Below are 9,777 nucleotides of genomic sequence, written 5' to 3'. Positions count from 1 at the left end.
ATAGGAAGCAGCAGAACTGAGATTCGAACACAACTCCTCTTTCTCCAGTGCTCTTTCCATCAGTCCATGCCCCGAGGCCTACTCTGCCTTCATCATTGTCATCGCCATCCCCAAATATATGTTGGGTGCTGACTGTGTGCTAGGGAGTAACAGGCCTGTAGGTGTTAGTAAGAATGACTGGTGGAGCGGAGGAGGGTTTCTTTAACTCGCTCCAGGACCCAGCAGATTCTCAGGCAAACAGGTTTCCCTTGTGTTCTCAAAGAGGATAAGCCGGACAGGTTGTCCCATTGGATAGAGTGCTGGGCCTGGAGTGAGGGAGATCTGAGTTCAAATTCATCCTCAGAGATTTGCTAGCCATGTGCCCCTGGGCAAGTCACTTAACTTTCTGTCTACTGCGGTTTGCTCAGCTGTAATGGGGACAATCATAGCACCCATCTTCCAGGGTGATGCGGATCAAATGAGACAAAATTTGTGAAGCACCGAGAACGTAGCAGGTGTTTACAAAATGCATCTTCCCTTTTTCCCTCCCTCCCTCTAAATAATTTCTTTCTCTCCTTAGGAACTTAGAAATAATCACTTACTGTGATAGACAAAGCTCTTCAGCCTGGTGCTTCACCAATGGTAATGCTTATGCAACTCATTGTCCCCATGTCAGGAGGCTTCCAGGTGTCTCATGTTGTATCATTTAATTCTCTGGAACTAATCTCCAGTCCCTCCTCCAACAAAAGCTTTGAATGAGGAATTCAAATGAGGCTCTGGCAGACTCTGCCCAGACTTTATAACTCCATTCCTGCAGGAGCTGAGATGACTTCAGATGCTTCAGGTCCCAGAGGAGGGGGTACACCCACACAATCCTCTCCTTGGGGCTCTAGATTGCTTAGGGGCTTCCAGGGGAATTGGGGGAGGTTGGCTCGATTGCTCTTGGTCATTTGTTTTGGTTTTCAGGGAGTGGGACCTGTGAGGCTTGGGGTGCAGCTTTCCCCTGGTGGATTAAGGGTCCCTGGCTTGACCGACAGTCTCATCATTAGGGAACCTCAGAGGGAACAGGTCCACATGGCCTGAGTTTTACTGAGGAAGCTCCTTCCATCCTAGTCCAGGCCCTACTGCCCCAGGGGTGGCATGTGGTTCTCTGAGGGCCAAGGAGTGGAGTAGGAGAATATTTTGCTCTACCATTAGCCTTGCCCACATTGTTCACATGTCAGCCTTGTCTAGCCACTGAAGACTGGCCTGAGTCATTTCTTTGTACCCTCTGTCCTTTCCCTAGGACTGAGCTAGGGCAGTTGGAAGCTTAGAACTAGAGAATTCCTTCTTGCCGGCAAACCCATCATCAATGATGTGGAGAGCTTTCAGAGGGTGAGCAGAGAGAAGAAAGGCTTGGGCAGAGTCCTCTAAGAAACTCAGAGCTCTGGGGATGCCAGTTAGATTAAGAGGCACTTGGGACCTTGTTAAGCAGGTGGGCTTCTTGTTTATGTCAGCACACTGGGTTTGTTTGTTTTTCCCTCAGCAGTGATGCTGACTTCCAGAGCTTGGGAAATGCCAATGGGCATAAGAAAGAGCTCAGGGGTTTGTTAACACTGAATGAACAGTTCCTGTGGATGATCTCCTTGTTAACCACCCCTCTCTTGCTTCCTGGCACACAGATTCTTCAGCTGGGGAGTACCAGTTGTGGTAATCAAGGCTTCTGCCCATTCCTTTACCAGGTGACCCTGCCCTTTGATAGCCCCCAGTTGGCATTCTATATATTGATTTGAGGTCCAAGGCCTACATTTTAGAACTGGATAGAACCTTGGAAGTCAAAGTCAACCCTACCTAGGAGGACCAATGACTTTGTCCAAGACCACACAACTAGGTCAAAGCAAGCCAGGATTAGATCCCAGGCCTTTTCACTCTACCGTGCTGCTTCATTCTTCTTCTGATGTAGGTTCCTGAACTTTGCTTGTAACTTCCTCACTTTGGGGGAGAGCATGAGTGGCTCTTGTCCCCAACTAACCTTGAGACATGTTCTGGCTCTTCTCCCTCTCCACTATTTCTCTTGGCAATCTCATCAGCTCCCATGGATTTGATTATCATGTCTATGCCAATGATTCTCAGATCTATTTATCCAGCCCTAGCCTCTCCTGCCCTCAGTGTTCCATCTCCATCTGCCCATTAGACATCTGGAAATGGATCTCATAGACACCTTAAACTCACTGTATCTAAAATGGAACTCGTTATCTTTCCTCCCCTAACCCTCACCTTTTCCTAACTTCCCTTTTACTTTCGAGGGTACCACCATCTTCCCAGTCATCTAAGCTCAAAACCTAGGTGTAATCTTCAGTTTCTCACTTTCTCTCATTTCCCTATATCCAATCACTTGCCAAATGTTGCTGATTTTACCTTCAAAACTTCTCTGGTACATGCCTTCTTCTTTCCTCTGGCACTACCACCATCCTTGGTGATGACCCTTATCATCTCATTTTCGGACTATTGGTATAGCCTGCTGGTTACTCTCCCTGCTTCAAGACTCTCTCAATTCTAGTCCATTTTCTACTCAGCTGTCAAATGGATCTTCCAAAAGCTCAGGTCTGGTCAAGTCACTCCCATTGGATAAACTCCAGTGGCGTCTTCTTGCCTCCAGTATCAGACACAAAATCCTCTGTTTGGCTTTTAAAACCTTTCCTATCCTGGCTCCCTCCCATTTTTTCAGTCTTCTTATACTTTTTGTTGTTCGTTGTTGTTGAACCATTTTCCAGTCGTGTCTACTCTTAGGGACCCTAGTTGGGAGTAGTTCCTCGTTTCCTTCTCCAGCTTATTTTACAAATGAGGAACTGAGGCAAACAGAATTAAGTGATTTGCCCAAGGTCACCCAGCTAGTAAGCACCTGAGGCCAGATTTGACTTCACCAAGATGTTTTCCTGTCTAGGCCCAATGCTCTATCCACTGCACCACCTAGCTGCCCTCTTATGCCTTATTTCTCTCTATCTACTCTGTGCTCCGCCCACACTGGTCTCTGCTGTTCCTTACACAAGATACTACATTTTCTTACTCTCTGCATTTCTCTTGCTATCCTCGGTGCCTGGGATTCTCTCCCAGGAGGCAGAAGATCTTTACCCCCTGGCCTTTCTGGCTTCCTTAAAATCTCAGCTAAAATCACACTGTTGGCGAGAAGCCTTTCCAGCTCCACTTTAACTATCTTCAATTTATCTTGTCTATATTTTTTTTGTTCACGATTGTTTGTTGTCTCCCCAATAGGAAATGAACTCCCTGAAAGTAGAGAGCATTTTTCCCTTTCTTCATATCCCCAGGGCTTAGCACTGTGCTTGACTTATAGAAAGTACTTAATAATTGCTTGCTGACTTGCTGACTTGACATAGAATGATGAAGAAGATAAAGCCCAGAGAAATTAAGGAAGAGAGCCAAGGTCATATACCAAGGCATTGGCAGAAGCTGAGACTAGAAATAAAGGACTTGAGAGGTTCCCCCCCAGTATTTCCTATCTGTCATATTTATATAATATTGCATCTCTAGGCTCATGTGGACCCAGATTTGAGCTTGGGAGATTATAAAAAATTAATTCTCTCTATGTCTCATGCCCCTCCCAGAGAAATCTAAGAAGACTGATTAGCTTTGGTTTGTCTGCCCTGTTAACACTCAGCTACTGAGGCATGGAATATAGGATGAGTGCATTACCCAACAAGAATATGAAAAAGACTTGAAATTGAGCCCATGGAGAGTCCAGAAGGGCTTCTACTTTGCTGAGCCTAGGATTCTTGGGAGTTATCGTTAAGAGAAGAACAGCATGGTAAATAGCCTCAGAATCAGGAAGACTGGGTTTGAATTGTGCTTCAGATACTAGCCCTGGGCAAGTCCCTAAACCTGTTAGAGCTTCAGTCTCTTTATCTGTAAAATGGGAATAATTTCACCTATCTCTAAGGATCGAATGAGATAGTCTTCAAAGCGCTTTGCCAGCTTTAATGAGCTTTATTACTTTCGTGTTTGTTTCATGGTTTCATAGATTTGGGGCTGGAAGGAACCCCAGAGGCCCTCTTTTGCAGTCCCCTGATTTTAGAGATGAGGAAATTGACAGTCAGAACCTTGTTCTTATTCAGATAACTAGGAAGGGCCAAAGCAGATTCCAACTGGGACCTCTCTCAACTCTGAGTCCATCCCTCTGCATTAGAGACCATTGTGTCTCTTTAGACCTATAGCACCTGACTCTGAAGCCCTCCTTCCCTCCACCCTGGCCCTCAAGAGAGGAAAGAGCTTGGAGTTGCTGGAGCTCCCCTCTGTCTTCCTTTGAAACCTATAGTATGCATGCCTCACAGTAACAGTGAAGGTCAAGATAGTTTGCTCCTTAACATTCTGCCTGTAGGCTCTGGGGGCTACAGCTTTATGGGGTGGTCAGGGATTCTTTTGCATCTCTTCCTAGTACCTAGTCCAGTTGAGGCTTAGATTCTTGCTCTTCCTCCCCCCCTCCATTCCTCTTTGTCCTTCCTCCTTCTCTGCACTCCTGCCTTGTTATCTGCTTCTTCCACATGCTCAGGGAAACTTTTAAATTCTGATTTTGATAAACATCGATTAAAATAAGCATCGCCATAAACAGAGTAAAATAAAGAAGATTGCACGTGAAACTGTGAATCTCTCGTAAGCACAGCTTGTTTTTCTTTTAAAATGCATAATTTCATATGTAACTTTCCAAGCTGTCTTGTGTGTCTGTGATCCTTTGGGAAGTGTTCAAGTAGGAAGAGAGAAATTGAGCAAACATATTTCAGGGCTAGTCAAGATATTTCCAGCTCTCTTATTAGTCGAGCCTATGGCCCCGCCTGCTGGTGTAGAAAAGGACAAACTAGGCTCTTGTCAAGACCTCATAACTTGCTGTGTAATATATGGAGAGTCAGATTGGGGTCCAAACCCTGAGTCACATACTTACTAGCTACATGACCTTGGTCAAGTTACCTGATCTCTCTGAGCTTCCGTTTCTTCATCTGTACAATGAGTGACTTCTAAGGTCCCTCCCAGCTCTGAAGCTGTGTGCCTACCATCCTTCTCAACCAGAAGTTTCTAGTTCTTACCAACCATTGAGTTTGAGTATCTAATTCACACCTCACTTCCCTCAGGGTTCAGGCAGTCTGCCACTTTTCCATCCATTCAACATCTTCTTCTGAGTCTTTTTGGCAGGGGAAACACTCTCAACCTTTTTTTTTTTTTAATTATCCTTCTAAATGCCATCACCTTTTCCTCTGTCTCCCTATCTCCACTTTTCCAGGTCCTTCAAACTGCCTTGAGGCCCAGAAGAAGATTCAAAGAGGCACACTAGGTACCCTGGGGAAGAAGGGGCAAAGTTGACCACTGTCACTAGCATTTTTGTTACTCAACCAGACCTGGGTGGGTACAGTGGTCTGGGACCATGAAGTAGTTGTGTGGATTTTTTCCTCCTCTATTGACTCTCACTTTATGTAGTTCATTTATTAAGTAACGAGGAAGGAAGAGTATTGAAATGTTTTTCTTTCCCATCGCAATTTGAATGAAGGAGATTCTTTCCCCCAATAATATTTGTTTGGGGAAAATTTCCAATTATCTTTTTCTACTGAAAATCAGTTTTTATGGAATAACCTTGGTCTCAACTCCTCTTTCTTCATTCTGTAAAGGAACTGCTTTGTTTCTATCCTTAGATCCAAACGAGTGAGTCTTTTCTTTAGTGAGATCAATGTGTTTCCTTCTTTTGTGGACTATGTGGTCTTACATTCTGTCTGTGTGTTTCTATTTCTATATCCATGTCTTCTGTTCTCTCTGTCTTGTTTTTCTCCTTTTCTTTTTTTAAAAATTTAAATTTTTTTAAAAAAATTATTTCTTTTTTTGTTTTTAAAATTTTTTTAAATTAATTTGTTTATTTACTTTTAGTTTACATCATTCAGTTCCACAATCCCTTGAGTTTCAAATTTTCTCCCCCTTTCTCCCCCATGGCAACATGCAGTCAAACAGAGAATCTACAAATACCTTCACATTAGACATTAGGTTATAAAGAAGGATTGTAACCTTATGGAATGAAATGGGAATGAACAATGGGAAAGAGGAAACCAAACAAAACAAGAAAAAGAAAGAGAGCCGGTAGTTGGCTTCAATCTGCATTCAGACTCTGTAGTTCTTTCTCTGGATGTGAACATCTCTTTCCATCATGAGTCTTTTGGAGTTGTCTTCTAACCCTGCATTGCTGAGAGGAGTCCAGTCTATCAAGGTTAGTCATCATACATATGTTGTGTCTGTAATTCTATAAAAATTTCTCTTGGTTCTGCTCTTCTCACTCAACATCAGTTTATATAAGTCTTTCCAGGTTATTATGAAGTCTGTCTGCTCCTCATTTCTCATAGCATAGTAGTATTCCATTACATTCATATACCGCAACTTGTTCAGCTATTCCCCAACTGATGGGCATCCCCTTGATTTCCAATTCTTTGCCACCACAAAAAAAAACTGCTATAAATATTTTTGTACATATGGATCTTCCTCCCATTTGTATGATCTCTTTGGGATACAACCCTAGAAGTGGTATTGCTGGGTCAATTTATTTTATTATAGCCCTTTGGGCATAGTTTCAGGTTGCTCTCCAGAATGGTTGGATCAGTTCACAACTCCACCAACAATGCATTAGTGTTCCAATTTTTCCACATCCTCTCCAGCATTTATCATTTTCCTGTTTCGTCATCTTAGCCAATCTGACCAGTGAGATGTGGTACTTCAGAGTTGTTTTGATTTGCATGTCTCTAATCAATAGTGATTTAGAGCATTTTCCTCCTTTTCTCTCAGTCTTTGTCTTTCTTTCTGTCAACTTGCTGGTGGTAGTGATTGTGGGGCTATGATCTGGGGCCTCTATTTCCTTCTCTATGAAATGAGGGCATTGGATTCCAGGGTCTCTAAATTCCCTTGAATCTCTTGACCTTAGGCAAGTTGTTTTCTTCTCTGGCAGTTTTCTTATCTACAAAAGTGGAAAAGTTGGGTTATATGATCTGTAAGGTCCCTTCCTGGTCAGAAATCCTATGACCTAAAGTCCTTTTCAACCCTAAATCTAAAACTTTTAAATTGATATCTTTTGCTTTTAGATCACATTTATTTCCTAACAGATTCCTCTTGCTCTCCATTGAATTTTCCCTTGTAACAAGGATTAAAAAAGAAAAAGAAAGCAAAATCAATTCAGCAAGATCAACCAACACATTAGCCATGTCTGACAATATATGTAACATCCTGTCCTCATCGTCCCTCACTGTTTCAATGAACGGAGGGAAATACATTTTCTCCATTCTTCAGGACCAACTGTGCTTGCTTCGTTATTATAATTTCACAGACATTGTGCACATTATTTAGTTAGTCCTGTTTACTTCACTCTACATTAATTCCTATGTTTTCTTATGTTTCTCTGAATTCTTCAGATTTTTTTTCTTATAGTGTAGTGATATTCAATTGTGTTCTGGTACCATGATTTCTTTAGCCATCCCTTGATTAATGGGCATGCTAGCTACCCCAAGACATTGCTATTAGTATTTTGCTATCTATGAGAACTTTTCTTCTACAGTGTTTGACCTCCCCTGGGTACATGCCTAGCAGTGAGATCTTTGTGTCAATGGTGGCATTTGAGTCACTCTAGCAGGCTTCTACCTTGCTTTCCATGATGTTTGGACCAATACCAATTCATATTCCTACCATCATTGTATTACTTTATCTGTCTTACTGCAGCCTTTCCAACACTATTTCAGTCTTTTGTTTTCTTTACCAGGTCCAAACCCTAAGATTTTATGATTATTTTTGCTCACAGCCTTCTCTGTTGAAGGCAGAAAGGTTTGCTGCCTTCAGAAAAGGCACAAGACCACTTTTCCTCTTTGAGACACAGGGAGTTGGAGATCACTAACCAATTCATTTCAGAGTAATAAAGTCTTACTTGTCTTTGACATGCTATGGTGTAGCGGCAAGCACCCCAGCGTCCCCAGGGTTGCTGCCACCACAGGTTCTTAGATCTGCTTTGTTAAAGGAAAGCAACTCAAAATGGGTTAACAAGCTTTAATCAGTCAAACATATATCATTTACCTAGTTCAGGGGAAAAAGGTCAGCACCCCAAACTTCAGAGTATACAGACAGAATTATCAAGACAGAAACAGATCAAGTAGACAGCTTTCCAAACTGTCCAGCCATTACATCCATACCAAATCAACGTTTGGGTTTTTTTCAAAGTCGAGTCGGGGCTCTCAACAACGGCTTCCCAGAATTCAGATCAAATCACAGAACACTTCTCAAAGTGAGTCCCAAAACAAAGCTACACATCAGGGCTTATATAGCCTTCTCCTGGCTCAGAGAATGTAACCACCCTCTTGACCCACTGGCCAATCAAGAAGTATCTACTGAAAAACAAGCCTCCCTCCCCAGGCTCCAGGTGCACTTTAGCCTAGGGGCAGGGAAGATCTTTAAAATTTACATTCCCATTACATATGGGAATATATCAGAATGATGTTTTCCAGTGATTTTACTTTCAGAAATTTGTCATTCTCTTTGATTCTCAGCTCTATCCATTTCATTCAACTCCATCCCATTCCATTCAATAGATATCTTCTCTTTTGCACATGTATGAAGCACTGTGCTGTAGCTACATGCCACTAGCAGGATCAGCTTAGGTTGTAAGCTCTTTGAGGTCTGGGACTGAGTAATTCTTCATCTTCATATCCGCAGAACTGAGACAGGGTTGGGTATAGTTGGTGCTGAAAAAAGTTTGGCTGAATGAATTGAACTTATAAAGGTCTTCCAGGCCTCGGAAGCACTTGTTAGGGGGATGCAAGATATTCTTTCACATGGCACCTGGCTCTGATTCACAGTGGGTTTCTCAGATGAGGCTAGTCCAGATTAAGTGTATTCTGTGGGTCCATATCAATCAATGATAAAAATGAAACCATTCCTCACTTAAAGGGGCTTAGTTATAACTCATGAACGCCCACTGATGTGTTTACCTTTATTAGCCAGCTAGAGAATACAATTGCCTCAAGTCAAAGAAAGGCATCTAACAGAATAGATAGTAATAAAACATTTCTCCCATAAACCTGGGGGCACACTCTCCCACAAATGCCTTAGCATCAGTGAGAAGAGTGAATTTATATTGAGCTCACATTTGGGGGTGCAAACAAATAAGAAACTTTTGTGGCCAGAGCATGCATAGAAGTGCAAATCATATTTCTGATGCTGTAGATCTGCCAAAATCTTCCGGGGGGTGACGATGTCTCTGCCTGATGTGTCTTCTTTTCTGGATGCTGCTCTGTTAGACATGCTCTGTCTATCAGGTTCCGTCTCTGTTGAACACTCCTCTGTTTCATGCAGTGTCTGTCATATGATGCCCTCTGGGTTGGGTGCTCTATATTCCCCATTCTCAGGCATGTTCTCATTGGGCACAGTTATGAAGATTCTCTCTGTTTCTAGCTTGTGGAGGGAGCCCTTGGCTATAGTGTTATGCCATCCTCATGATAGGAATGGGCTCTGCTGTGATCTTAATTTAGAACTTCAAAGCTTTTTGTAGCTCCTTTGGAAAAGCAATAGCCCTTGGGTATGAACTAGCAGAAGTGCCTCCTAGGAAAAAAATAAACAGCTTCCCACACCCTCCACCCAACTTCCCACCTTCGCTTTCTTGTTCCTTTCTAAGTCTTGGCTAGAATAGATTTTCATCTCCAGTAGAAGTTTCTTTCTTTTTTTTTTTTTTTTTTCTTTTTAAAAAACAGTTGGGGTTAAGTAACTTGCCCAAGGTTAACCGGTTGGGTTTTTGTGGGTGCG

The sequence above is a fragment of the Petaurus breviceps genome, unplaced genomic scaffold (genome assembly GCF_028583685.1).
Source record: "Petaurus breviceps papuanus isolate PSGF00001 unplaced genomic scaffold, PetGlider_PUasm1.0 90195, whole genome shotgun sequence".
NCBI lineage: Eukaryota > Metazoa > Chordata > Mammalia > Diprotodontia > Petauridae > Petaurus > Petaurus breviceps.
This window is presented reverse-complemented; position numbering follows the sequence as displayed.